Source organism: Lissotriton helveticus, chromosome 4_1, assembly GCF_964261635.1.
Source record: "Lissotriton helveticus chromosome 4_1, aLisHel1.1, whole genome shotgun sequence".
Classification (NCBI taxonomy): Eukaryota; Metazoa; Chordata; class Amphibia; order Caudata; family Salamandridae; genus Lissotriton; species Lissotriton helveticus.
Genome location: NC_136063.1, coordinates 451345259 through 451372869, shown reverse-complemented (window position 1 = coordinate 451372869; position 27611 = coordinate 451345259). Strand labels below are relative to the sequence as shown.

Here is a 27611-nt window from a genome sequence, read left to right as displayed (position 1 = left end):
GGCTCGAGAGAAGTTGAGACGGTCTACGACAGGTCCTCCCTTCCTTTCTTTTCTGTTTTGTTCTGAGTTGGGTACTGAACTTTTAGGATGGGGGTCTTCAGGTGGCCGATAAGCCGTAGAAGCACATGACAGCGCTTGACGAGGGAGTGCTGGACTTTCAGCAGCAGTAATACAAGATGTCAGGACTACTGGCCTTCCAGCGGGAGGGGGAGTAGCAAGACCTTAGGGAAGCGCACCACCCACGTTAGGTTTATGAAGCGGCCGGCCCTGGTTGGGTTGTAGGCGGCTTGCTGTGTATAAGTTTGCTTGCTCATAACGTGATCAGGATTTGTGTATTCCTCAACACTGCTTAGCGGGGCTGCTCTCGGACAGTTTTGTCATTTTTAAGTGTCATTTTTGTATAGCCACCTGTTGAACCATCAATAAACATATGTAATACTAAAAGAAGTTAAAAGAAAATCCAGTCAAAAAGTGACTGACGGGATATCTCTATTCTTGACGCACTAGCTTGGGCAGGAAGAAAAGAACAGACGTCAATGTGCTTGGGTGGCTCCTAGATAGGTGCCACAGATGTCACTCCAGCACGGACGACGCCGGTGACACGCAGAGCCGATCGGTGTCACGTACCAGTGCAAGGGGCTACTGCTCACAAAATAATCTTCCGGATTCAGTCTGATGCCTGGGGAAATTCTATGGTAAGGAATTTGCAGCTAGAAGTCTCGATCAGGTAAAATATTTGTAATGTTCCCCTGGCTATATCCATTTTCTATTGCCAAAGCAATTCGACGATTAACTGAACGTTCTATGGTGGTCTACTCAGTCAGGTAAGTAGAGTTAGTCCTCAAACTCAGGTGATTCACCCAAAAGTTGCTCAACTAGCACGCTTGGGTCTGATCAATTGCCCTCTTCATCCGCCTGTGGAGTTTCAGGAACAGTTTAATTGTGTGGTATAAAGTGTTTGTTCATTTTAATCATGGCCAACCTAGCCACGTTTTGAAGTGAGACTGGTCCTTCTCACTGTGACAACTGTGCCAGCTGCACTGAACACACGTCAGCAGTCACATGACTACCAGACAAGCCATATACTATATTGCTAGCCTGATGAGCGCTGGCCATCGGCGCAACTTTTCATACCAATACACCAATGGGTTTTGATCCAATTTGACATTCTGGGTCATCCAGATAGTCCTGGATCATCCTCTTAATGGTCATTGATGCTGCCAATTGCTCAACATCTTTTGCCTAGACCTCTGCACTTGACTTAAAGCCTGCCACTTGGAACCAAGCCATTTGCAGAGGCTTTGTCCAGTTCTTGTGTTGGTGGTGTTGTAGGTGTTCTTGTTGCTAGTGTTGGCTGCTGTGCCACAACAGTACTGCCCTCTCTAGAGGTTCAAGACTGCACACCAGAACTTCTGCCCTGGACTATATCTTCCAGCCGCCTTTCTTCCAGGTCTCTCACATACTCTGCAATCCACATCTTGTATAGTCAAACATCCACTTCTGAAAAATTAATGAATGTGGCAAGTATTTTTTTGTACCGTGGATCAAGTATTTTCACATGGATGTACTATTAGGACAACACAGTGTCTCTTTGCAACCTTGGATTATCAGCTATGCCAAGGATTGAGCTCTCAACCAACTGATGCGTTTCTGCGTTTATACTGGAGAACCATTGCAACACCTTTTTTAACTGGTCATGTATCAGATGCAAAAACGGGCTCACTTGGCTCATTGTACTGTCATTCTTGCTGACTACCCAAGTGAAAACCTCAAAAGGAAGTCAGAATCTGTGTCAGACATTGGACTATGCCCCATTTGTCCACCTCCTGGGTCATGCTTTTCCCAGTTTCATCTCCTCCTCTTTGCTCAAATAGATATTACAATATGTAATAGGTCGAGTTCCAACTTGTTGGCCCCTCCTGTATGTGGGCTTTAGCTGGTACTCTGCTACTACACTGAATGATCCTCAACTGCTTCCGGGCTTTAAAAGAATGACTGAGTGCAGGTTCTCCTGCAGGTGGTCAGTATGTTCCTGCCTACGTCTTCTTTTTTTAGAAAGTCCTGGACAATCAGGTTGGTGCAAAGCGCCGCCCTGAAATAGCCACCATCTGCCATGGCCGTAACTATATTACAGAAAAACAACAACTTTCAGAGGAGGGTCAGAGGGAATATGTTTAACGACCATTCAAGTAAATACCCCCAGTGGAACTATATAAACAACAAAGAAACTTGAAGGTCTGAACTGGCTGAGTTAATTAGACTATCACTGGACTAGGCACAACACAAGTGCAATACATCAGTTATCACGTGATGGAAAGGCACTCAACATAATAGTTTGAGTCCTATCAGCCCACCCACATGGCGGAGCCTCATCATATAGGACATCTTGAACAAGGTCTGTGTACCGAAGCCCAGATGTATTTGGCTTTGTATCACTAGGCCGTAGTTCAGTCAATGCAAGTGTCCTTACCACTGGTGGGGCTGATGAATGCAGTGCAAGAAATAAAGTGATGTGTATTAAAATGGCGGTCAAGGCAAATAAAGAATTCTTTATTGATATTCACCTGGACGTCAGGTTAAAAAACAGTGTAGGGACAGTGTGAAAAAATCACTGTCTATTTTGCTTGGTAGTAAATAGGGCCAACATGTTTCTGCCATAAGGTGGATATTCACCGGCATTCGTCAGGGCCAAGCTAATTGATATGCTACTGCAAATTACACTATTATAAGTGCACAAAAGAGAAACATAATAACAAAGAATCTAACAGACCATACTTTGCCTGTAAAGAATCACATAAGTGGTCACTAGGACCATCCTACCATGTCCTCCCGATTGATGCGAATGTGGAGGAAGTCTTCCCTGTTAGAAGTTAAAGAGAGAAAAACTTTTTGGTAAAGCAAGGTACAGTCATTGACAATCTACTAATTTGTGATATGAAGTACAATTAATCTACGGGTCGCACAAAGTAATGTACGAAGCAAGTAATAGTCAATAAAGAACCATTAAAAACTCAGCTTTGCCATTCAGAATTGTGATGGCCACATTAATTGTGCGCTGTAATAAGTCGCCAACAGATAATCTGTGCATTGTTCAACAACAAGATCATACACTTACCCAACTCTGTGTGGGAAGATAGCCTCACCTCACCCGGCAACGGCTCGGAGAATGAGGCCCCGCTCTAGACACATAAACAAGGACATTTTCAGGAAATGATAAATGTCACGACCCATGTCTATATACATGCTTTGAAACAAGTATTCATAAAAACCTCAGTTTTCTAAATAGCCCCTAACGATCTTCACACACTTGGGACCAAGGCGGAAGCGCTCAACGTGTCAAATCTAAAAACAATCCTCTAGCATATCATAACAAGTTGCTGCGCACAGGTGAATACCGCAGCTATGTCTCTGCTCATCAGCCACTACCCCAGGCGAGCAGATGCATTGCTGATGAGAGACGCTTGTCTCAGTGTCAAAACAAGTCAAAAAAGAGTAGAGAACAGGTCTCTGTTATAGTCAATCAGTAACTACTGTTCAGGAATCGAGCTGCGCTGATAAAGTACAACAGCGCTCGTGATCCAGAGACTATGAAAATAATGAAAAATAACCTTGTGTATGAGTGGCCGGTTTACGCTCCAAACCGGAGCTATGCAGATGAACTAGGAGAGCGCTCGTAATCCAAAAGCTATACAAAGACCCTTAGAACGCGTAATCAACCCTCTTACCTGTCCGTCGGTACCTCGCGGCGTGGTCTCGAGCCGAAGGGGAGGCACCGACGGTCAGAAGGGGACGCGTTTTTATGCTGTCATTAATTTGCGCAATGGACAACAGCTGGTTTGTAGAGCGCCGTTGAACGCATGCGTGCATCTCACTCTACTGCTCAGACGGAGGGGCGGTGTGTCTGCCAAACTAAGCATGCGCATGGTTCTGAGACTAATCACTCGCACATGCGCACCGGGACTCCTGGATAGAAGTGAACACTCCTTCAGGGATATTGAGATACTCTGGGTGCAGCCTTATCATCGATTAATGCAATGTACTATTTTACTCTTCTGATTATGTAATTTATAACCGAGTAATTATCTATTTCCGGCGGCCCAGTCTCTGTAATGACCGTTTTTAAGTGCACCTGGAGCTCTGTATAGAGATATTCCTCTTTATAAACACCTCTTCCGGGCAATGCTCCCGATCGAGCGAAGGAGTGTTCACTTCTATCCAGGAGTCCCGGTGCGCATGTGCGAGTGATTAGTCTCAGAACCATGCGCATGCTTAGTTTGGCAGACACACCGCCCCTCCGTCTGAGCAGTAGAGTGAGATGCGCGCATGCGTTCAACGGCGCTCTACAAACCAGCTGTTGTCCATTGCGCAAATTAATGACAGCATAAAAACACGGCCCCTTCTGACCGTCGGTGCCTCCCCTTCGGCTCGAGACCACGCCGCGAGGTACCGACGGACAGGTAAGAGGGTTGATTACGCGTTCTAAGGGTCTTTGTATAGCTTTTGGATTACGAGCGCTCTCCTAGTTCATCTGCATAGCTCCGGTTTGGAGCGTAAACCGGCCACTCATACACAAGGTTATTTTTCATTATTTTCATAGTCTCTGGATCACGAGCGCTGTTGTACTTTATCAGCGCAGCTCGATTCCTGAACAGTAGTTACTGATTGACTATAACAGAGACCTGTTCTCTACTCTTTTTTGACTTGTTTTGACACTGAGACAAGCGTCTCTCATCAGCAATGCATCTGCTCGCCTGGGGTAGTGGCTGATGAGCAGAGACATAGCTGCGGTATTCACCTGTGCGCAGCAACTTGTTATGATATGCTAGAGGATTGTTTTTAGATTTGACACGTTGAGCGCTTCCGCCTTGGTCCCAAGTGTGTGGCGATCGTTAGGGGCTATTTACAAAACTGAGGTTTTTATGAATACTTTTTTCAAAGCATGTATATAGACATGGGTCGTGACATTTATCATTTCCTGAAAATTTCCTTGTTTATGTGTCTAGAGCGGGGCCTCATTCTCCGAGCCGTTGCCGGGTGAGGTGAGGCTATCTTCCCACACAGAGTTGGGTAAGTGTATGATCTTGTTGTTGAACAATGCACAGATTATCTGTTGGCGACTTATTACAGCGCACAATTAATGTGGCCATCACAATTCTGAATGGCAAAGCTGAGTTTTTAATGGTTCTTTATTGACTATTACTTGCTTCGTACATTACTTTGTGCGACCCGTAGATTAATTGTACTTCATATCACAAATTAGTAGATTGTCAATGACTGTACCTTGCTTTACCAAAAAGTTTTTCTCTCTTTAACTTCTAACAGGGAAGACTTCCTCCACATTCGCATCAATCGGGAGGACATGGTAGGATGGTCCTAGTGACCACTTATGTGATTCTTTACAGGCAAAGTATGGTCTGTTAGATTCTTTGTTATTATGTTTCTCTTTTGTGCACTTATAATAGTGTAATTTGCAGTAGCATATCAATTAGCTTGGCCCTGACGAATGCCGGTGAATATCCACCTTATGGCAGAAACATGTTGGCCCTATTTACTACCAAGCAAAATAGACAGTGATTTTTTCACACTGTCCCTACACTGTTTTTTAACCTGACGTCCAGGTGAATATCAATAAAGAATTCTTTATTTGCCTTGACCGCCATTTTAATACACATCACTTTATTTCTTGCACTGCATTCATCAGCTCCACCAGTGGTAAGGACACTTGCATTGACTGAACTACGGCCTAGTGATACAAAGCCAAATACATCTGGGCTTCGGTACACAGACCTTGTTCAAGATGTCCTATATGATGAGGCTCCGCCATGTGGGTGGGCTGATAGGACTCAAACTATTATGTTGAGTGCCTTTCCATCACGTGATAACTGATGTATTGCACTTGTGTTGTGCCTAGTCCAGTGATAGTCTAATTAACTCAGCCATTTCAGACCTTCAAGTTTCTTCGTAACTATATTACAGCCATTGTTTTGGCAACAGATCCAATTCTGAGACCTTTGGTTCACAGCTATTTAAACACCTTACTGTTAAAATCTTCCAAGAGGTTTGCAGCTGTATGGGATTTTTCTATGGTGAAAACGGCTACTGTTGCATGAAGCAGAGTGCCCTTAAAAGTTTCCTCAGTGCTGAGACCTGTAGCTAGTTGTTGCCGAACCCTCACAAAAAAGATCCAGTGTGCAGTGATGCACACGAAATCAGTTGCTTGACAAGTGGTCCACGTCTGTCATCAGGTGGACAGTGTGAACAGCACTCTAATGCAAAGCTTGTCCAACCAATTCCAGCAGATTGTGATGGAGCACTGGAACTGCAACTCTGGCAAAATAGGTCCATCTGTGAACTTTCCATTTCAGGCAGATGTCTGCCACAAATTTTTAAAATCCCACTCCTTCCACAAAAGAAAAAGGCAGAAGGTCCAACGCTAACATTTTAGCCAGCTTCTCATTTACAAATGTGCCATTGGATGGTTGCGTTCATAGGGCCCCTCCTGCCTAAACATGCCCGTAATAGTAGCCTGCATTTTTTCCTTTTGTGGTGCTACTGACGCAGGCGATTTGCGAAGAGAACGAGGAGGTGGGAGACTCAGTGTGCATCTTGGGCCAGTTACTGTATGCGGTGGTGTCTCCAACTGACTCTTGTGCCAAAACCCAGACAGAGGTGAGAGCCTTCTTAGGTCTCACTGGGTACTACCGCAGGTTTGCCTAGGGGTATGGCACCATTGTTGCACCCATAACTGAGCAGACGTCAAGGAAACCGGCACACCAGGTGATTTGGACTGAGGCATGTCGGACCGCTTTTGATAACCTGAAGCAGGCCATGTGCACAGCACCGGTGCTCAAGGCTTCTGAGTTCTCCAATGAGTTTATGATGCAGACTGATGCCTCAGAGCATGGTGTGGTAGCTGTACTTTCACAGCTAAATAACAAGGGCCTAGGCCAACCCGTGAGTTCCATTAATATGAGGTTACTTCCCAAGGAAAAGATGTGGACTGCAATCGAAAAGGAAGCTTTTGCTGTGTCTGGGTGCCTAAGAAGCTAAGACCCTACTTGTTTGGGGACTCACTTCCAAGTTCAGGCTGACCTCAGGCTCCTCCGATGGTTAATGCAGATGAGGGGTGTGAACCCAAAACTGTTGAGGTGGTCCATCTCCCTAGAGGGAATGGACTTTATGGTAGAACACATGCCAATGCTGATGGTCTGTCTAGGTTCTTCCACCTTAGTGGAGAGAACTCTCATGAGGTTGGCTGGTTCTCCACATTTTCAGGAGGGTGAGGGGGGACATGTTTGGCTTGGCATCTTTGGCGTGTTTTCTCCCCTGTATTTTTTGCTCCTGGCCTCCTGTTTGTGACTGTATGCTGCATTTCACTATTGCTGGCATTGGAACTCTGGGCACTTTACCACTGCTGATCACTGCTAAAGTGCAAGTGCTCCCAGTGAAAGTTGTGATTGATTGGTTATCCTTGATTGGCATATTTTATTTACTGGTATGACCCTAGTGAAGTGCATTGTGTGTGCCCAAGATCTGTAATTCAGATACTACTTAGTGGGTCTGTAGCACTGATAGTGCCACCCTCATGAGTAGCCGTCCAAACATGCCTCGGTTCTGCTGCTGCAGTGTCTGCGAGTGCAGTTTTAAACTGCCATGTTGACCTGGCAAGTGAACCTACTTGCTAGGTTAAAACCTTTCCTTTTACTACATGTAAAGTACCCCTTAGGTAGGCCATGGTAGGCCCATGGGCAGGGTACAGTGTATTTTAAAGGTAGGACATGCACTGGTGTGCTTTTACATGTCCTGAAATACTTCTAATTTAGTTTTTCGCTATTGCAAGGACTACCTCTCCCATAGGTTATCATTGGAACTGCCTTGTGACCTATTGCAAGTGTAACTTCCAATTGGGAAAATATAGAGATTTGGAGTTTGGGGTCCTTAAATGCACAATTTAAAAATACATCTTTCAGTGAAGTTGACTTTTAAATTGCGTGTTTGAAAATGCCCCTTTTAGAAAGTGTACATTTTCTTGCTTTACCATTCTGTGCCTCTGCTTGCTTGTAGAATCCACGTCTGAGGGAGGGTGAAAGTTGGCCTGTTTGTGCTTTCACTCTGGACAGCCACACAAAGGGAGCTGATGTGTGCCCTGCATATCCTGATGGCCCATCACCAGGCGGATGAGTCTTCCTTAATTATAGTGGTGGGAGGCGCTGTCACTGACACCTGAATAGGGCTGTGCCTGTCCTCACAGAAAGCTGTCTCCACCAACCTGTAGTGTGTCCGGAGCCAGGTCAGGGAAAGGCAGGGTGTTGTACATCACAAAGACTTCCCTTTGATGTTTGCCTACTTCAAAGGGAGAATCTTGTATAGGTGCTGGAGCTGTGATCCCATAACTTCAGAATACTTCTGAACTAAGAGGACATTCTGCCAAGAAGAAAAACTGGAGAAGCTGTCAGGAGTGCCTAACACTTTGCTTTGTGCTTTGCTGTTTTGGCCTGCTGCTTCTGTCTTGGGGAGTGAAAGGACTGGACTTTGCTTTCTACATTGTGCTTGCCAAGGTTCTCCAAAGGCTTGGTTGTGCTTGCCTCCTGTTAAAAAGTCTCAAGGCCATCAAAGACTTCATCTGCAACCCCTAAACTCCTCTGTTTGGAGTTCTGACCTGCCAAGTGGTGCCAATTCCAGTTCTGGTCCCTTGGAGGTAGTTTTGCTGCTAAAGCACCAAGAAAATCCGCACTTCGATTCGCAGCACCTGTTTTTCCCACCACAGCACTGCTGTGCGTTTGAAAAACTAGAGCATTGCTGCGGTGTGGCCAAAGCAGCGACCCAGCGTCTGCCATGCTCCTGAAAGATCACTGCAGCCAATTCCTGAGCACCTTGTCACCGATGTACGTGGCACACGCTCCAACTCCAACTCGGGCCTTCTTTTAGGCTGAAGAACTAGACACATCACCTGCTTGCAGCTGGGAAATTGACACAGCGCCTGTTCCACCGCATCGACTCAGCAAGTCTGGATTTTCGACACAATGTCAATGTGCACCCAGTTCTTCATTGATGTGGCCCAGCAGTAAGGAAACAAGGCACCGTGCCCAGAGATAGACGCATCACATCCCCTCGCAGTAAGGTATCGACCCATCCTATCCCCTGACAGAAAGGAATCGGCGCATCACCTCCCCTTCACTGCAGTAAGGAAGCAATGCATCCCCACCCCTGGCAATAAGGAATGGACGCATACCCCCCCCCTTTCCCCCCCCCCACCACCCCAGAGTAAGGAACCGATGCATCTCCTCCCCTGGGAGTAAGGAATCGGCCATCGCTTCGCATTTTTAGTGCCTCACCTCCTCCGTCCCTCTTTTTGTTTGATTTTGACGCATCCCTAATACTTTGTGAGAAAAGTGATGAATCCATAGTTTCCTATGTACTGAACTGTTTTGAACCTTTTATAAGTGATATCTTTTCTTGTGTATGGCTTGTGTATGTTGGATTTTTGTCATTTTTATCTTGTTTTATACCAATAAATATTGCATATTTTTCTAAACTGGGGTAGTGTCCTTTTGTAGTGTTTTCACGGTGTGTCTGTGTGTGTGTATGTACAAATGCTTTACACATTGCCTCTGAGATAAGCCTGACTGTCTGTGCCAAACTACCAAGGGGGGTGAGCAGGGGTTATCTTAGCTGTGTGACTCCCTTACCCTGACTAAAATAAGCATCCCTTCTTGGACAGGATGCAAACCTCTGCCAACTAGAGACCCCCATTTATAACAACTGCTCTAATGGTGGCCTCGGTAATCTTTTGAACGGTTCCACAGCCTTAAACACATGGGGTTAGTTGAATGTTGACCTAGAGTTTAACAACACCCAGGATTATATGGTAAGAATTGGCTGTATATTGTATCCGATAACCACGCTTCTACATACACATTTTTTCACTTCCTAGGTTATCATTTTGTGATCACTAAGCATATTGGCTTTATTTCTTTAATTATGCTGAAATATGAATGAAAACTGTTTTATATGGCTGTGATTCTGTCTTTTTGATCAATTCATTTTTAGAGATAATATTGCTCATCTCTTAATTCCAGTTTATTACTTTATTACCAACAACACCAATGTAACCCATTGTTGTTTGTATGTCTTTTAACTACAACAGTATAGTGGGACAGATCTGCCTTGGCTGGATCCCTCTGGTGTCTGAATAAGAGCAGAGCATTCAACATTTTCCAATAAAATAGATGTATTTGCCAAAATGCTCAGCTTTAGAAATATTTTAGATTCCAAGAAACTCATTCTGTTTGAGATATAGGGGCACATGCATCAATCTTGCATTTTGCGATTTCTAAATAGCGAATTTTACCGAATCGCTATTTGGAAATCCTAAAATGTAATGCATGAAGGATTTGCAAAAAATGTGCGATTCCTTAAAATTCCTTAATTGCGACTCGCAAATTGCGACTCATAATTGAGGAATGGCTTCCCATTGATTCCCATGGACCCTAGGCCCATAGGAATCAATGGAAATTGCATGCGTAATTTGCGAGTACCAAATAGGTACTCGCAAATTGCGCATGCAATTTCAAGGGTGATAGGGGGGCCAAAAGGACACACACCCTGATGCACCCCTGAAAGTGCAATTTAAAAAACATGTTAAGCACACACACGTGCCCCAAGGGCATGTTTGTGTGCAATATAGAACTTTGAAAAAAGTACTTTTGTGCATTTTTCAAAGTTTTCGCAAATTACCATCAACTTTAAGTTGATGGTAATTTGCATTTCTTAATAGCGGAATCACAAATTTTTAGTTGTTGTTGCATTGCACTTGCGTAATCACAATGCGATTCCCTAAATGCAATTGCAATTTAAGTAATCACAAATTTTGCGATTACTTAAATAGCGATTTTTCCATTTGGGATGATGCAACCTAAATGCACATATTGCGGTCGCAAAGGGGCAGATTCTGCGAACTTGCCCCTTTGCAAGTACAAAAAGCAATGATGCATGTGCCCCTAAGTTCCGATTTCAACAATGCAGTTTTGAAAATCTGCCGCATAGCTATTTTGGCCAACTGAACTGAAACTGGCAGTGCCAACTTCTGCACTGAGAAGAGAAATGCAAGCAACACTTAGTTGCTGGTTTTTGATAACCTGAATGAAATGGCTCAAAGACCAAAAGCACCAAGACTGTATGTGCATGGGGAGCTGTTGAGGCTGAAACAGGTGCACTAGATGGTGTGGTCCCCCATGACCAACATGCCTCCCTTTAAGACCTGAAACTGACTAGCCAAAGACTTAGTCAGGAAGTGGAGGAATCTCTCCTGTGGATTCGGTTGCAGGACAGGATCTTGGTCCCATTAGGATAAAGATACTTTGAACTTCTTTATCTTTATGCCTGACTTACTGAGGAATATCTGTGCTCCGTGTTTTATTTTCTCCTGTCAAAAGGTTTGTAAGTGGGAACGGAAACCGCCTCTAAATTTTATAGTAACCTTCAACTTGCCTTCACTGAATGCAATAATTAACTTGGCTTCCCTAGGACGGATTGCACGTGCACAGAGGTCAGACCATGAGATTTCGTATTGTTTGTTAAAACACTGAAATTGTTTGACATCAAATCCAGTTGAGCTTAAAGACTGATGTTTTAAGATGAAATACGAAAAATAGATAAACGTTAAATAAACAAGACCTAAATCTTCCACAAAATCAGACCCACATCTCTGAAAACACAGGGAACAGACATCCCTAACATCTGTGGTACTTTAAATGCAGCCAATGGGTCACTTCCAGAGGATCCACACAAATCCGGACCCACACAACACAGTGCTTCTGGCACCTGTGGCAATATATTTCTGAAGAAACAATTTCAGATAGTCTGGAGCCTGGGAAGGGGCTCATATAAAGAATTTGCAGAAATTACCGCATATTAGAAATGCGATCTGCTATAAAGTGAGTTGCCAATCTTCAACATGCCTTTGTAACATTAATGCGCATGAGGAAATGCGTTTGGGGCTACCTAATCATGAAGTCAAGTAGCGGCGGGCGGCACAATGAAGAGGTGGAGGAGGCGAGGGGGACTGCACTATTTAAAATCACCTCTTTAGAGAACACTACATCACAGTGCATTAACCATCCACAACCCAACTTCCTTCCTCCTAACTCGTTAACTTTGTGCTTTCTTTTAAACCATTTACAGCGCTCTGCCGCCCTTTGGTTATAGAAATACTACATACATACATAAATATAGTACCATTATACTTGAAAGGGTGCTGGAGATGTTCATGACTTATGAATCAGTGTCAAATCCTTTCAAGGTCAAATTGACCTGTTAATGATGCTGTTTCTTGAAATAATTATCCTGGCTGCCAGTAGCAAGTGGTCTTTTAGGACCATATAGTTTGTGATTTTCTCATTTATCCACATGTTCTATCATTATAATTAATACCTAGTGGCACACAGTGAGTACATCTTTGCCAGCAAAGTAACTGCAACTTGGAATGTATCTATGATGAGCAGCCCTTGTCATAATACCTCAAAAACGTTTTTTGACAAAGTATAGATGCTCAGTGCGAGTTTGAGTAGTCTCAAGTGATATCTTAGCCATTGTTTGTCATCCTTACTTGTACTATTATTTCTGTTAAAAGAGTAAAATGTTTTCTCACTCAGGCTGAATGAGCGCATACCACTGAAATGTTCACTGTTCCAGCCTTTCAGAGATATGAATGGCATGGAAACATTCTGTTCCACCACAATAAAAAGGAGTCTCCTGGTAGCCTATACTCAAAGTCAACTTGTGGTGTTACATGAGTATTTTGGGGGCTGGGAGATTTCCTAAGCTCCAAAAGAATCTAAGACCCTTTAGGGGGAAAATAAGGAAAACTGTCAGATGTCTCTCAGTCATCTGAGATAATAGGTGCTGCCAAAATGTGCAAATAAACATATCTATGATAGGCCCACATGTGAAACTCTTACACTATAGAAGGAAAACCTCCTCAACATCCGATCACTCCACAAACACGCCACCAAAATCTGGGACCTCCTCAACAGCACCACCCCGGACGTAGCATTCTTCACCGTGACCTGGACCAACACCTCCTCGGGACCGGACATTGCAATCGCCATTCCCCAAGGATACAAGATCTCTCGGAAGGACCGCCCCACCCGCCTGGGAGGAGGAATCGCCATCTTCCACAAATCCACCCTCCGGCTGAGCACACTCTCCGACAAGCCCACAGACCTGATGGAACCCCTACACTTCAAGATACAGGCCATCCCTACCACTACCCTCCGAGGAACTCTCATTTACCGACCCCCCTGGACCCCACGGGCCTTTCACCCACTCCATCACGGATATCATCTCCCCCCAAGCCATCGCATCTACCAACTACACCCTGTTGAGAGACCTCAACCTCCACCTAGACAACCAACTACACCAGTGTTTCCCAAACTGTGGTCCGCGGACCCCCAGGGGTCCGTGACACATTCCCAGGGGGTTCGTAGGCAGAAGTTTTAAAAGCACAGAAAAGTTTCTTGTGTAATTAGAAGCTTTCCACCAACAATAAAAGTGTCAAGATAACTCCAGTGATTAATGTACCTGCTGGAGAGCGAGGTGAGTTTTGTTCAGTGGCAGCTTTGGCTTAACTAATGTAGCACAGAGGGATAATGTGCCTACTGCAAATAACAGTGTAACATGCATTTTAGAAAAGCAGTATTTTATGTGCATAGGTTCGTGGTTACTGCTTTTGTCACTGAGATTATTTTGTTACTGTGCACTTCATAAGTGGCAATCGTAATCTAGCAGAGGGGCCTATATACTGTCATCAAAGAGCTGCTTGCAAACTGCATGGTACCAGTTACTAACTTATGTTTTTTCCCAGTTATTCATTATCCTGATGCTGCTAAAAAGATTTATTTGGGCGGAAATACATTTTTAATGTTACTAGCCAATGTGTTATGTTCTGAATCCTGAGTTTGTGCTTTTCCAGACCAAGCACTCTTTAAAAATGCCTACCAGTATGAATGACATGTAATCTTTGTAGTCACCTTTACCTTATGTAACATTTTATATACACACTGTTTTACATATATGATTCAATGTCTCTATATGTGTGTGATGTAAAGTGCTCTGACATCCTACAATGGTATGAGAGATGCTATAAAACAAATTAAATCCATGTGACAGAGGGGCTGTTCCTTCAATATAAAATACTAAGGGCCAGATGTACGATCCGTTTTTATATGCGCAAATGGGTTTGTGAACCCATTTGCGCATGCAAAAACCTATTGGGCCATGTACATAGCCTATTTCGTGAGTCGCAATTTGTTTGTGACTCGCTAAATAGGTTTTGCAACTTACTATTTGGAAGAGGCATTCCCTTCCAAATAGCGAGTCTCAAAACCATGTACAAATGTTTTTCGGTCGCAAAACACTTGCAATTACCACCTACTTCAAGTAGATGGTAATGCATTCGCAAATAGGAAGGGGTCCCGAGGGGACCCATTCCCCTTTGCAAATGCATGGAAAATTAGTTTTTAAGGGCAGGCAGAGGTCCCCGGGACCTCTGCCTGCCCTTAAAAAAATGAAACTAAAACGTTTCATTTTTTTTTTTTTTTTTTTTTTTTTTAATGCATGGTAAACGGGCTGCATTTTTTAAAAAAATGCTTCATTTAAAAGCAGTCCCAGACATGGTGCACCATCCCTGGGAGGGCAGGCAATTTCAATGGGCTCGCAAATTGCGAGAGGCTCATTAATATTAATGAGCCCTGCAATTTGCGACCCCATTGGGAATCCCAAACAGTGTTATTACACTGTTGTACATTTTATTTAGCGACTCGCAATTTGCCACTTGCATTGTGTCGCCAATTGCGAGGCGCTAAATGAAATGGTCGTACATCTGGCCCCAAAATCCTTAGTACTTTGAGTATTTGTTTTGTGTGAACACGTATGTGGTTTTTTTTTTAAATTACTTTTTAATATATATATATATTTTTTTATATATACTTTATTCGATATTTGCATATCATAAAAGTACAAACATTACAACATAAAAACACGTATTTAAAAAAGATAAAAATCATTTTAGTAAAAAGATAAAAATTCATGATATTTACAGTTAAAACAGAGAATTCAATGGTACATTAACAGCAGAGGGTACAAATCATTTCATTTTGGCTAACCGAGCTTAGCTCTGGTCTTTGGTCAAGAGTTTTGTACGAATGGACCAGGCACTGGCTAAATATTTTGCAACCCCGCATACAACCAACATGGAAGTTACATCTGATGATAAGATGCGCAGGGCAGTTCGGCACTCTCTCACACCCAACTCTCTACATACCGGTTTTAACCATTTTGATCTTGGATTTTTATATGCCCTGCAAGCGAACAAAAAATGAGAAAGAGATTCGCTTGTACAAGGGCACCCAGGGCAGTTGAGGGAGTGGGTATGGGCCCCCCTTCCTTTCCACCCCCCAGTGAACTTATTCAAGGGTAGGATTCCATATCTAATTTTAATATTTGAAATGTAACTCAAACAAATTGCTTGGGGGTCCCCGGCTTCCAGTGGTGACTCAATGGGGGTCCTCAGGAGTCAAAAGTTTGGGAACCACTGATCTAGTGTAATTGGGCAATCCACAAAAGACTGTGGGGCTCCTGAACTGTGTTTATATGCTCTTGCTGTAATGACTTTTTCACTGAAGTACTACAAGAATATATTTGGATCATGAGATTTGGAGTACCAATTTCCTTGTCAAATTAAGGAATGGTTATCTGAGCAATGTTTTAAGGCATATGCAAGACTGTGCAACAGGAGACACATCCAGATGTGAAGTGTGCTAAAATACAGTTAAATCATTGTTTGTTTTTACAAGGCAGAAGAGAATTGATCCGTTTAGCACAAAGACCTGGATTAAGCAGAACTTTCCTTTATGTACGAGTGTGTGTAGGTATAAGGCTTGACAAACTGCATTTTAAGGTCAATATCCACTTCCTTATATCAGAACAGTTGTTGGTAGCCTTAGGACACCACAAAAAGGACAGTCCTTTTCTAAACCGGGCATAGCCTTTTGAGTCATTCTAAAGCAGGCATCCTCTCCAAAATCCTGTGACTGTTCATTGAAACATGTGTGTTTCAACGTTGACAGCCCTCTTCACTGAAGTGTCTATAACAGATATATGCAGGGCGTCTAACTGGAAAAACAGATACACTTTTACTGAACATTGATGCCTAGAAGAAGCAGTGGGACAGGTTAGCCTTTGGCTTTTTTTATAGAAGGTGAGCATGTCTCTATTCATCACACTCCCGCTGTATGCTTGTGTATTATTGTTAACTGCTTGCTAGTCTGATTTAAACATGACTGAATGAATGAATACGTTTATTTGTGTGAGTACTTAAAATCATTACAAAAAGGCATTAAAAACTGGCAGACAATCACATTTAAAACCAATTTTAAATGCACATTTTTTAAATAAAATTGCTTGGTTAAGTTTCCATTGATTGAATTGAAATGGTACAATGGCTCTAGTCGTTTTGCAATTTGCGAGCCCATTGAAATTGCCTGCCCTCCCAGGGATGGTGCACCATGTCTGGGACTGCTTTTAAATGAAGCATTTTTTAAAAAAATGCAGCCCGTTTACCATGCATTTAAAAAAAAAGAAAGAAAATGAAACGTTTTAGTTTCATTTTGTAAGGGCAGGCAGAGGTCCCGGGGACCTCTGCCTGCCCTTAAAAACTAATTTTCCATGCATTTGCAAAGGGGAAGGGGTCACCTCGGGACCCCTTCCTATTTGCGAATGCATTACCATCTACTTGAAGTAGGTGGTAATTGCAAGTGTTTTGCGACCGAAAAACATTTGTACATGGTTTTGAGACTCGCTATTTGGAAGGGAATGCCTCTTCCAAATAGCAAGTTGCAAAACCTATTTAGCGAGTCACAAACAAATTGCGACCCACGAAATAGGCTTTGTACATGGCCCAATAGGTTTTTGCATGCGCAAATGGGTTCACGAACCCATTTGCGCATATAAAAACGGATCGTACATCTGGCCCTTAGTATTTTATATTGAAGGAACAGCCCCTCTGTCACATGGATTTAATTTGTTTTATAGCATCTCTCATACCATTGGAGGATGGGAGGATGTCAGAGCACTTTACATCACACACATATAGAGACATTGAATCATACATGTAAATCAGTGTGTATATAAAATGTTACATAAGGTAAAGGTGACTACAAAGATTACATGTCATTCATACTGGTAGGCATTTTTAAAGAGTGCTTGGTCTGGAAAAGCACAAACTCAGGATTCAGAACATAACACATTGGCTAGTAACATTAAAAATGTATTTCCGCCCAAATAAATCTTTTTAGCAGCATCAGGATAATGAATAACTGGGAAAAAACATAAGTTAGTAACTGGTACCATGCAGTTTGCAAGCAGCTCTTTGATGACAGTTTATAGGCCCCTCTGCTAGATTACGATTGCCACTTATGAAGTGCACAGTAACAAAATAATCTCAGTGACAAAAGCAGTAACCACGAACCTATGCACATGAAATACTGCTTTTCTAAAATGCATGTTACACTGTACTTTGCAGTAGGCACATTAACCCTCTGTGCTACATTAGTTAAGTCAAAGCTGCCACTGAACAAAACTCGCCTCGCTCTCCAGCAGGTACATTAATCACTGGAGTTATCTTGACACTTTTATTGTTGGTGGAAAGCTTCTAATTACACAAGAAACTTTTCTGTGCTTTTAAAACTTCTGCCTACGGACCCCCTGGGACTGTGTCACGGACCACTGGGGGTCCGCGGACCACAGTTTGGGAAACACTGTTCTAGGGAGATTATTAAGAGCACGCTGCACGCCATTGAGGTGGGCCAGCCAGTTTCTGCCAGTGCCTATAACTCGAGCTGTCAATGATTGCTTTAAGTCACGGTTTATTCGTTCCACTACACTATTACCCTCAGGTCTGTATGGAGACGAAAACTTGACTTGGACCCCCATCGACATCATGGCATCCTTATACGCCTTAGAGGCGAAAGCCGGACCCTGATCCGAATGGAAGGTACCACAGGCAAAAATTCCTACAAAGGCGCGCAAATCTCTTATGACAGTCCGTGAATCAGCGCTACGGTGGGGCCAGACCCAGACAAAGCGTGTGCATGAATCAACTGCGACTTAAATATACTTATATGCAATATCAGAAGAAAAAGGACCGCAGTGATCTAAATAAACGCATCCTAGTGGTTTATTAGATATGTACAACTGTGTCTGTGGCGGACGCGCAGCAGTCGAAGGCTTAATCTGCTGGCAAATGTCACATTGAAGGACATAATCGCGCATCTGTTTGTGCAGCCCCCGCCACCAGAAACGCTGTTGTAACTGAGATCCAGTGGCCGAGACTCCCGCATGCGCAGACGCCACACCTTCATGCGCCGCTGTAATCAAAGTATTCCTGCGGTCCGAGTTGGGAATCAACCTCTCCCCAACTTCAGGAATTTTCACATAAGGAACTTTATCGGGACTTAAGTGGTATGTGTACTTCGAAGGGAAACCCGTAGGACATTTATCTCCCTTCTCAGTGGTAGCAACAGCCGCCAAGATATCATCATCAATCTTACTTTTGGACCGTGTAACTGCTGCAACTAAATATGTCGATACCGCAGATTTCGCCGCCTCATCAGCAAGCGAATTACCCACAGCGTGAACTCCAACACGCTGATGGCCGAGAGTATGAATTACAAACACAAGTGGCAACTGCTCTTTAAGCTCAGCCACTCAGACCCAGATCATTTTATGTTTTATTGTGCTACCCTTGGAATCACGAAAGTCATTTTGAATCCAAAAGAACAAGTTCTCATTGTAAGACTGGACACAGTAGTAAGAATCACTCACAACAAGAGTCGTCACACTAGGATCTGCGTACTCTCTGCCAATTGTTCAGTGCAGTCCCCTAGAGTCTGCGTGTGCACGACTCTGGACTTGAACTCATCGTTCACCATGGCACCGACCACAATGGCGCATGCGGAAATGTAGGCGTGTTTAGAGCCATGCGCAACCTGCGCCGACCCATCTGTGTAAATGATGCAATGGAAATCCTCCAAAGGCCGCTTAGCTAAAGGAGCAGGATGAACAAATTCATACTGTAAGTACTCCTGCGACCGTAAGGAGGCGTCAAAAATAAACGTGACATCGAGGGTGCAAAGCTTTAGATTTCGGTACACTGGCTTTCGTAACTGCCTCCAAAGCAGGACACGGGGTAACAACCAACATGCGTTTTTCCTGTGACAGAGCACATTCCTTAAAAATCGCCATCTGTACAGCCGTCAAAACTTTCTCCACAGTGGAAAATCGCATTTCAGCCGAAGTGTACAAGTGTGACTTGTAAGCAATAGGTACTGTGTCTCCTTTGTTAAAAGTCAGGTAAGTGAAACCCACCGTCCCAGGGATGATTCTTATCACCAGGTTGGTGTGGTTGTCACGAGTCAGTAAGAATTTAGAAGCGAGCAGATCAGCCTGCAAAGATTGCAGAATAGCAGAGCGCTCAGGCAGCCAGCATGATTTGGAAAAAGTTGGTTGTATCAAAGCATACAAAGGCTTGATACGCTGGCATATTCCGGAATGTATGTTCTCCCGAAATTCAAAAAACCCAGTAAAGACTGTAATTTTTTCAGAGTTATCGGAGCGCGCAGTTGTGCGCATTTCTCCAGGAAGTGAGGAGCCAAACCTCTACCTTCATTGTTGAGCTCGTAGCCCAGGAACAACACTGAATACTCAGCAATGTGCGATTTTGCAAAGTTGAATTTGTAACCCATGTCTGCAAAGCTACAAATTAAGCGGTCAACGTGACACAGATGCTCCCAAAGTTCGTCTGTGAGATAAATGTCATCCACATATGAGCATGCATCTGGGTCGACTCTCTCTTTAAGAGAGACTATGAGGGCAGTAAAAATCCCAGGACTATTCTTATAGCCCATAGGTAAACGTCGAAATTGTTTTTGCACACCGCCGCAAGTAAAGGAGGTCCATTGGGAACTCAGACCATCCAAATGGTGGGCATTAAAACCGTTGGAAATGTCAAGCGTGGTCTTGAACCGCTTACGCACAAGACTATCCACCAAAGCAGAGCCGTGAGTATTCTGTACTGCACAGGTACGGCAATGCGAGTTTAAATGCCGGTAATCCAATACCAAACGATAAGATCCGTCTGACTTGGTCACAGTAAAAAGAGGGTTATTCATTGGTGACACACATGTTTCAATCACTCCTTGATATTCCAATTGTTCAAGGATTTCCGCAACGGAAGCCTTAGCTTCACGTCGAATGGGATATTGAGGTTGAGGCTGTGGCTGAGTCTGCAAAAGAATCTCGTGGTGTGGGGAAAATTTATCCCAACCACAGTGTGTATGGTACAGAGCCTTAGCCCACTCTTCTGCAAAATTCAGCGCATGCTCCTTCGAGACTGTGTGCGCGAAACTGGCGAGGATCATCTCCTCCCCTCGCGGAGCTGCGAGAACAAAAGGTGGGGGCCAGTCAGCCTCCGATAACAAAATGTCATAAGTAGACGAAAGATTTTCCCAAAATATCCCTTTTATGGTACGCTGTATGTCACCTTCGATTAACAGGACAATTTCATAAAGTCTGTCAGGGGGAGCAACCCTAGTGTCAGCTGTTTCAACTACAACATAACGGTCAGTCGCTGTCACCTTCAGTAGTGGACGCAGGGCCTCCCGTATTATGGTAACCTCTGCCGCGCTGTCCAGCAAGGTCAGAGCCCATGTCCGATTCCGAAGCCGCGTTCTCACTATCCGTGGCATATCTTGCTGTCAAAGCGGTGACCTTCTTCTTTTGAAACTGGGGTCTTTTCGGTGTAGAGCCGTTCTGGTTTCCTGCACCGTCTTTAGGGCGGGGCTGGAGGCGTCCTTGCTGGCCACCCCGACCCCTTCCGCCTCCTCCACCACTGGTCGCCGAGGCCGATGACTCCTGAAAAGAACAAGGAGAGCTTTGATCAGAAACCTGAAATCGATCAGGTGATTCACTCTTCGCACGATCGCGCAAGTCATAAATACGTTCTGGGGGCGCAGGCAATGGAGACGCAGGACGAGACTCCTATTTCTGTTGCTGTTGCTTTCCCTGTTTTTGTTTTTTAGGCCAATTTTTTTTTTTGGACCTGGGCTGAACGTCTGCGTCAGACTTCTGCCCTTGGGGTTGCGTTTTCTCTTTAGTAGAAAAAGGCTTGAGACCCCTACTATTGCGACCCACGGTTTTATAAGCCGCTACTATAATCCTCGCTAACTGTCGGGGTTTCTCTGCATCGGGAAGCGCACCCAAAGCATTAGCTACCTGAAAGTTCACCGCATCCACCATGACATTAGCAAGAATGAGATCGCAAACCACATCAAAGGTGCCACACAGGCGCATACCCAATTCAACCGCAGCCTCAGGTCCGTGCTCATCCTGAACACGCTCCAGGACCGTAGGCAGGACAGTCATAGACGGAGTGCCATAACACCTCGCATAGACCGCCGCAAATGTTCTACCCCAGGTCTCAGTCACCGATTTCAGGGGCCAAGTCTTTCGGTAAACTAATTGTCAGAATCCTGTGTTTTTTACCAGGAGTCGTGTTTGGAAATACAGCTTCCAGCTGGTCAAATTTCTCGGCAAGCCAGAAAGGAAAATCATCCTTTTCCTGGGAACGCTTGCCCATCACAGCATTGACCATCACGGGACTGAGCTTCATACCGCCCTGTCCCGCAGGAAGCGCCGCACCACCCGGGGCCCCACCCGGAAGATTACGGGTTATGTATTGTACCAACGCTCGAATAACGCTAATTGAGACTACATGTAGTCTTCGAAGCTCAGCTACGGTACAATTGCCGTGCTGAGGATGAGGAGTAAATCCAGCCAAAACAGGCCAATTTGCGCCTGGAATGGACAAAGGACCTAACCTCGGAGCTGTTAAAGAATGGGGAGGGCACCACCAAACCAAACTCGATGCTGCCAAGTATCTATAAGTACCTCCTGTGCCCTGTACGGTGTATATTTGTTCGACACAGGGGTGGGAGTGTACGTGTGGAACACACCTGAAGTCCCGTCCACAGCTGGGAATGTCACCCACGAATAAAAGATTTTGTAAGGGTAAGCTACCTCCGCACTCGCCACCATTATCACGGCCATGCCATCCACGGGGACATTGTATTGCTGCAAATGGTTGTGCACCGCAGTGCGACTATGCTGCGGAATGTCCTCCATAACGACACAGAAAGGTAAAAGGACAAAGTAAACTTTGTAGCACAACTGGGTAGTAATTCAAGGAAACGGTTTAGAAAGATTCACGCTTGAAAAGACCTATTTCACAAATAGGTAGGTTTTTTCCGACACCACCGTTTTCCGGAAACGACAGCGAAAGGGTTAAGGATTGAAGGATGTACTACTCAAGTGTCATGAAATAAGACCACCAACGGTTGGGCGCCATGTAGCAGGGATTCCGTTCTCCTACAGAACTGTGCATAGAGACTTGGAACCTCCGTGAATTAGGGTGTGCCAAAACTCACCTTAGTACCCAAAATCCCCTTACCGAGCTAGCTACAGTGTCTCATTGGTCCTTACAAACTCCCAATGTTTAGACAAACCAGAACATGAACTTAGAATACCTCAGGTCACGTGGAACACATGAACACTCTTTCGTTCTACAATCATTTCAAACCAGAACGAGGAGTAAATGAGGACGCATGCACATTTGAAATGTTTATTTACTAATGCAGTGTTCTCAAACGCAGTATCTTAGATAATACAAGCAAACATATTATAAGAAGCAAAGTTATCAGCATTGTTACTAGTCCATAGAATGCAAAAGGTTACAACGTGCTAAAATGCTGAAATGAATAGGGTTTAACAACACCTAATTCTCACCCTCCCCATCTAATATATTATATTATATCTAAGAAGGTCTCTTTGGGTTTTAGCAGGGCGGCCCCGTACCTCAAGATCCTAGTGGTAAGGGATCACATCATCTTCCACCAGCTCTCTGCATGCGAAGCACCATCAAGTGTGCCGTGTGCTCTGTGTGGAGCAATATAAAACGTGCCTAAAGCCAGAATTTGGCTGCCGCTTGCATGTATGTTATGTCTAGGTAGGTGCAAAGATCAGACCCCACAACAACACTGTGTCGAGTTATCCTTGAAGGCTTCAGCACTCACTGTACAGACACAGTTTACCAAGCAAAGCTGATATCAGAGCAATAACATATTATTCTCGTGTAAATCACAACGCTCTACTATGCTGAAAGCTAAAACAACAATTATGTGTCGTGTGCAGAAGCAGCAAAAGGTAAAATGGCGTTTAAACATTTAATAAGCTCCTGCTAACTTAACACAGTATATAGGCAATGAGTAACTATATGACATCCGCTCTTGTGAAATCTGGGTTAGAGTGCTGTGGTGGGGGCTTTGTTGCTCGTAGAAGTTGTTTGGTTTGCTGCTTCCATTTTGCCTGTAGCGTGGCGTGATTTTGTAGGTGCTGCTTTTATCGACTACTGTTTAACATGCTCCCGTTGTTTCTTTCTTAAGATGTTTATTTTTCTCCAAGTCAGTTGTGGAGCAGTATGGGGGGTAGCCCCTGTCCCAGTGCCCCCCAGACGTTTTCTTCGGACTCCACCGTTTGGTTAGTGGGTGTGGCAGTGGATGCGGAAAGTTGTGTTGGGGCTCTTTTTAATGTCACTTGTGGGGAGTTTTAACTGTTAGGGAAGTCTAGTACCTGGCTTGATTCGGTGATCGCCCTTGTTCCATTTTTCATAGCTGGGTCAGGGATGTGAGTGCCTGGGTGTTTTTTGTTAGTAAGTTTCGAATCCTCCACCAATAGGGGTAAGTACTGTCGGAAGGGAGGCCAGTTTGTCTACTATCTCTGGACACAGGCAGTCCAGTGTGGGGGTCGCATTGTTGCTGGCCTCGGTAAGCTTGCAGACTTTTCTGGCTATGCCGGCCATGGTAAGTGTCATTATTTGGAGGGTTTCCATCTTCATTTCAAGTTTTTCTAATTGCCATGTAAGGGTGTTTATTGCTGCCATCAAGGAGGAATTGACTTATGTTAGCAAGTTGTCCTGTGTGTATGAGAGCTCAAGTGGCAAAAGTGATGGTGACCTCTGTAAAGAGTAGCTTAGTTCAGGCTCAAAAGGAGAGTCTTAAATGATGCATGTTCCTTCATTGTCCTAACGTGCATTTGCATCCTGGTGCAGCTGGGCCCTTGCTACTGGTCTTTGTGTAGCCGGGGATGTCCGGTGTGGTTGTTGGTTTATCAGATGGGCTCTTCTTGAGGACTGACTGTGTGGTCTATTGAAGTTAAGGAGAGCTCAATAATTGAGTCACTGGAGTCCCCCAGGTTAATATAAGAGTGGATTCTTCTTTTTTTTCCCCAGGGTTGGCTGGATTCCTTTTGGCTGCAGGAAGCGGATTGTGTCCGTATTAGGGGAAGTAGTTCCACTGCCAGTGCGCCGAGGACTGTACCTGGGTGTGGGCTTTGATCTGTTTTATTCTTTAAAGAGGCCTTAGGCTCTGGGCCCTGGACATCTTGGTTGTGCTAGCTTGTTTGGCCATTCTTTGTTTGACTCTCTGTTGAGTTGGGGATCGATTTCCATGCATACAACAACAACTAAAGAGTGACTCTAAGGTGCTGTAATCATATTACTGCACCAAGCAACCAAACTCAAACCATAAGTGAAGAGACGTTTGTCAAGGAACCTAAAAAGTGCTACACACACGGCGAAAAATATAACTTATTGGTAAGAAGAACCCTCACTCACCCTAGTGGTGACATGCTTCATCATAGGGTTCCCACTGGAGGAACCGAATGTTCCTCCAGTGTGCTTCAACGCCTGATTTACAGCAGAGCTGGTTGTTGTGAATAGGGTTTTTGGTGTGTGTTCAGTGTGTAGTGAATAGTGAGGTTAAAAAATACTAGCTGTACCCAAAATAATTTTATTCACAGGTCAGGTAGTATCAATAAAAATGTGTGCTGGATACCTTAGGGGCTATTTTGTTGACCCCTTGTATCTCCAAAGGTGAAGGTCGACATGTCTCAGCTGTCTTTACAATTTTATGCAGCTTTCTTCAGGACCAGAAAGTGAATATCCCCGGTGGTCCACGCTCGCTAAGGCGTGTCCTGTCCGTGCGGATATATTGTGTGAAAAATATAACAACATTTAAAAACAACAACCCACGGTGATACCCGTGTTGGCACTCCTAGAATTTCCAGGGGCCACAACAACACTGGTTAATAGTGCTATCGTCATGGGCTAGCGGTGGGGGTATTCTTCACGCTACTGTTTCATTGAAAGTAACGGCTCCCCGCCCGCAACCTACTTCGTTCGCTTCCGCCGCCCGAATGATCGGTATCCATGGGCAACTCTGCAAGTTGTACTCCTTAGTCAGTTTGACTGGGCTTCTATTGTACCCATTTGCATGTGCAGGTGTGGAGACCGGTTCTGATTTTATTTTCGGTTTCACCCTACCTGCTGTTTGCTGCATCCCCTTTTTTGACATTGCGACAATTGCACTAGTGGTGCGGCGTCTACCTGGGCTGAGGTAGTTGGGAAGCTTCCCAGTCCGAATCAGTGGGGCTTAATTGTTTTAGCAGTTCTGATAGTTTGTCTGATGGTTGGCGCCCCGTGGCCAGTAAAAAGGTCCAGGCGTCGTTGTTTAAGTGAGTTAATCTGTTAATGTGTTGAGTGGAGCCCTCCCTTTCCTTTGTGCTGTAAGGCGCCAATCTCGATTCCACCCTCCTTTTTGGACTCTTTGTCACCTGGCCGCTCATCCAGGCTCATCCAAGCCTTGCGTATGATTGGTGTTGGCTGCTGTTAGGCTGTTGTTGCCGTTAATGCCACGTGTTAAAGGGTGGGCCTCTCCAGCCTCGGTGGAGGGTTCACTTGGTCTGCCACTGTTAGTATCTGGTGGGTTCTCGGGTATGGTGAGCAGGAACCTTCAGGCTCCCTGCAAGCTTCACCCAGAACTAGCCGGGCCATCTCAGCAGGGGCCCATGGGCTCACTCTTCCAGTTGGTCGCCTGTTCCTTCTGCTGTCCAGGGGGGCGATTACAGGTGATCCGTCTGTGTCCCCCAGCCTACCGATCGCCGAGTCCCTGTGGCCTGTCCGCAGGAGGGAAGGGATAGTTTAGTGCATTTTGCATCAAACGCTGTGCCCCCGCTTACTGCCACCGCCGTCACCTGTTGTATTGGATGGCATTTCAGCATTTCGGCCAGGCCAACCAGGTGTAGAGGGAGACTTCACACTGGGTCCCAGTCCCGGTCATGCTCTGAGGCCCGCTCACAAGCTAGCAGTCCCCCCGAACCCCTGGTCTCCTGCAGCCACCCTACACGTCTCCACCTCGCACTGTTGAACCGGAGTTCCAAACATGATTGTATAAAAGAGTCAACTCTAGAGAAAAAAATGGAAACTTACTTGTAACTATAGCTCTCCAGCATTGGAAGTTTTCATAAATTCTCATGCAGTCCACTGCCCTCTTTGTAACAGGCTCGGCTACCAAATACAATCCTCTCACACGCATTAGAAAATCTGTGGTATTGAAGCATCTGCAGGAGAGTAGTGTTAACTGTGCTTTCACCTGATTGGCTGAAGTTTGGGTATTTTCCAACACAGTGAGGGAACTGCCAGAGTCATGCTTAAAGCCTTCCAGGCTATGTTTAACATTGCACTGCTGTCCTGTTTTTACAATGGGATTCCCAGCTCAACAACAGGAATGATTCAAGCATGTTAATATATGAAAGATCTTAACGTTGCAGAATGGTTCGTACAGGGAAGTAATTTTTTTCTTTTATCACTTGCCTGTCCTGTAGAAAAGTACACAGGATTCTACAGATGGGAAGCAGTCTGCTTTTTATATGAAATACGCAGCCTTTTTCCATGTCTTTGGCCACAGTGTTCACAGGCTGACCTCCTGATACCTGACTATAGATTGTTTACACAGATCCAGCTAGCATAAAGGATCCTTCCTAGCATAAAGGATCCTTCCTATTCCATTCAGTGGATGGGAATTCAAACCCAACCATATGCTTTACTGCGGCTTATAGAGGGAGGGGGGAAAGGTGAGCGCTGCACAGAGAGACCAGCAGTAATGTGGGGAGACACCAAAGGGCTTTGAGTACTCTTTTACCTGACTTGAGGACTGTTGAGTTACTGTGCACCTGCTTGAAAACAATATGAGAGAGAGGGCTAGAGACACTCTCGGTCCCCCTGGGTTAAATGTATCAAACAAAAAAGAGAGTGTCATGCGCAAAAGAGGTATGTGTATGAACACTGAGGCAAAGACTGTGAAGAGGAATCCCTTCTAAGAACACACTGGAGATCTCTTAGGGATTGATAGGAAGCCCCCTCTCACCAACCTGGTTGGTGACATGCTTCATCATCGGGCCCACCAGGAGAAGTCGAATGCCTCCCTGGTGTGCTACAACGCCAGATTACTGCGGAGCTGGTTGTTGTGACAGTGATGTGAAAAAGTGATTTAAAAATGTCTAAACTGTACCAAACAGAAAAAAAAATTATTCACTGGTCAGTTCGACATGGTTAAAAGATGTGTGGGAGAACTACCATAGATTATGATAGTGTGTGTCGTCAG

General features: G+C 44.6%; 1 protein-coding gene across 1 annotated transcript in view; it reads left to right on the top strand.

Moving 5' to 3' along the window:
• Positions 1-27611, top strand: part of CIBAR1 (CBY1 interacting BAR domain containing 1) — a 422832-nt gene that overhangs the window by 290302 nt on the left and 104919 nt on the right. The gene's annotated exons all lie outside the window — the stretch shown is intronic.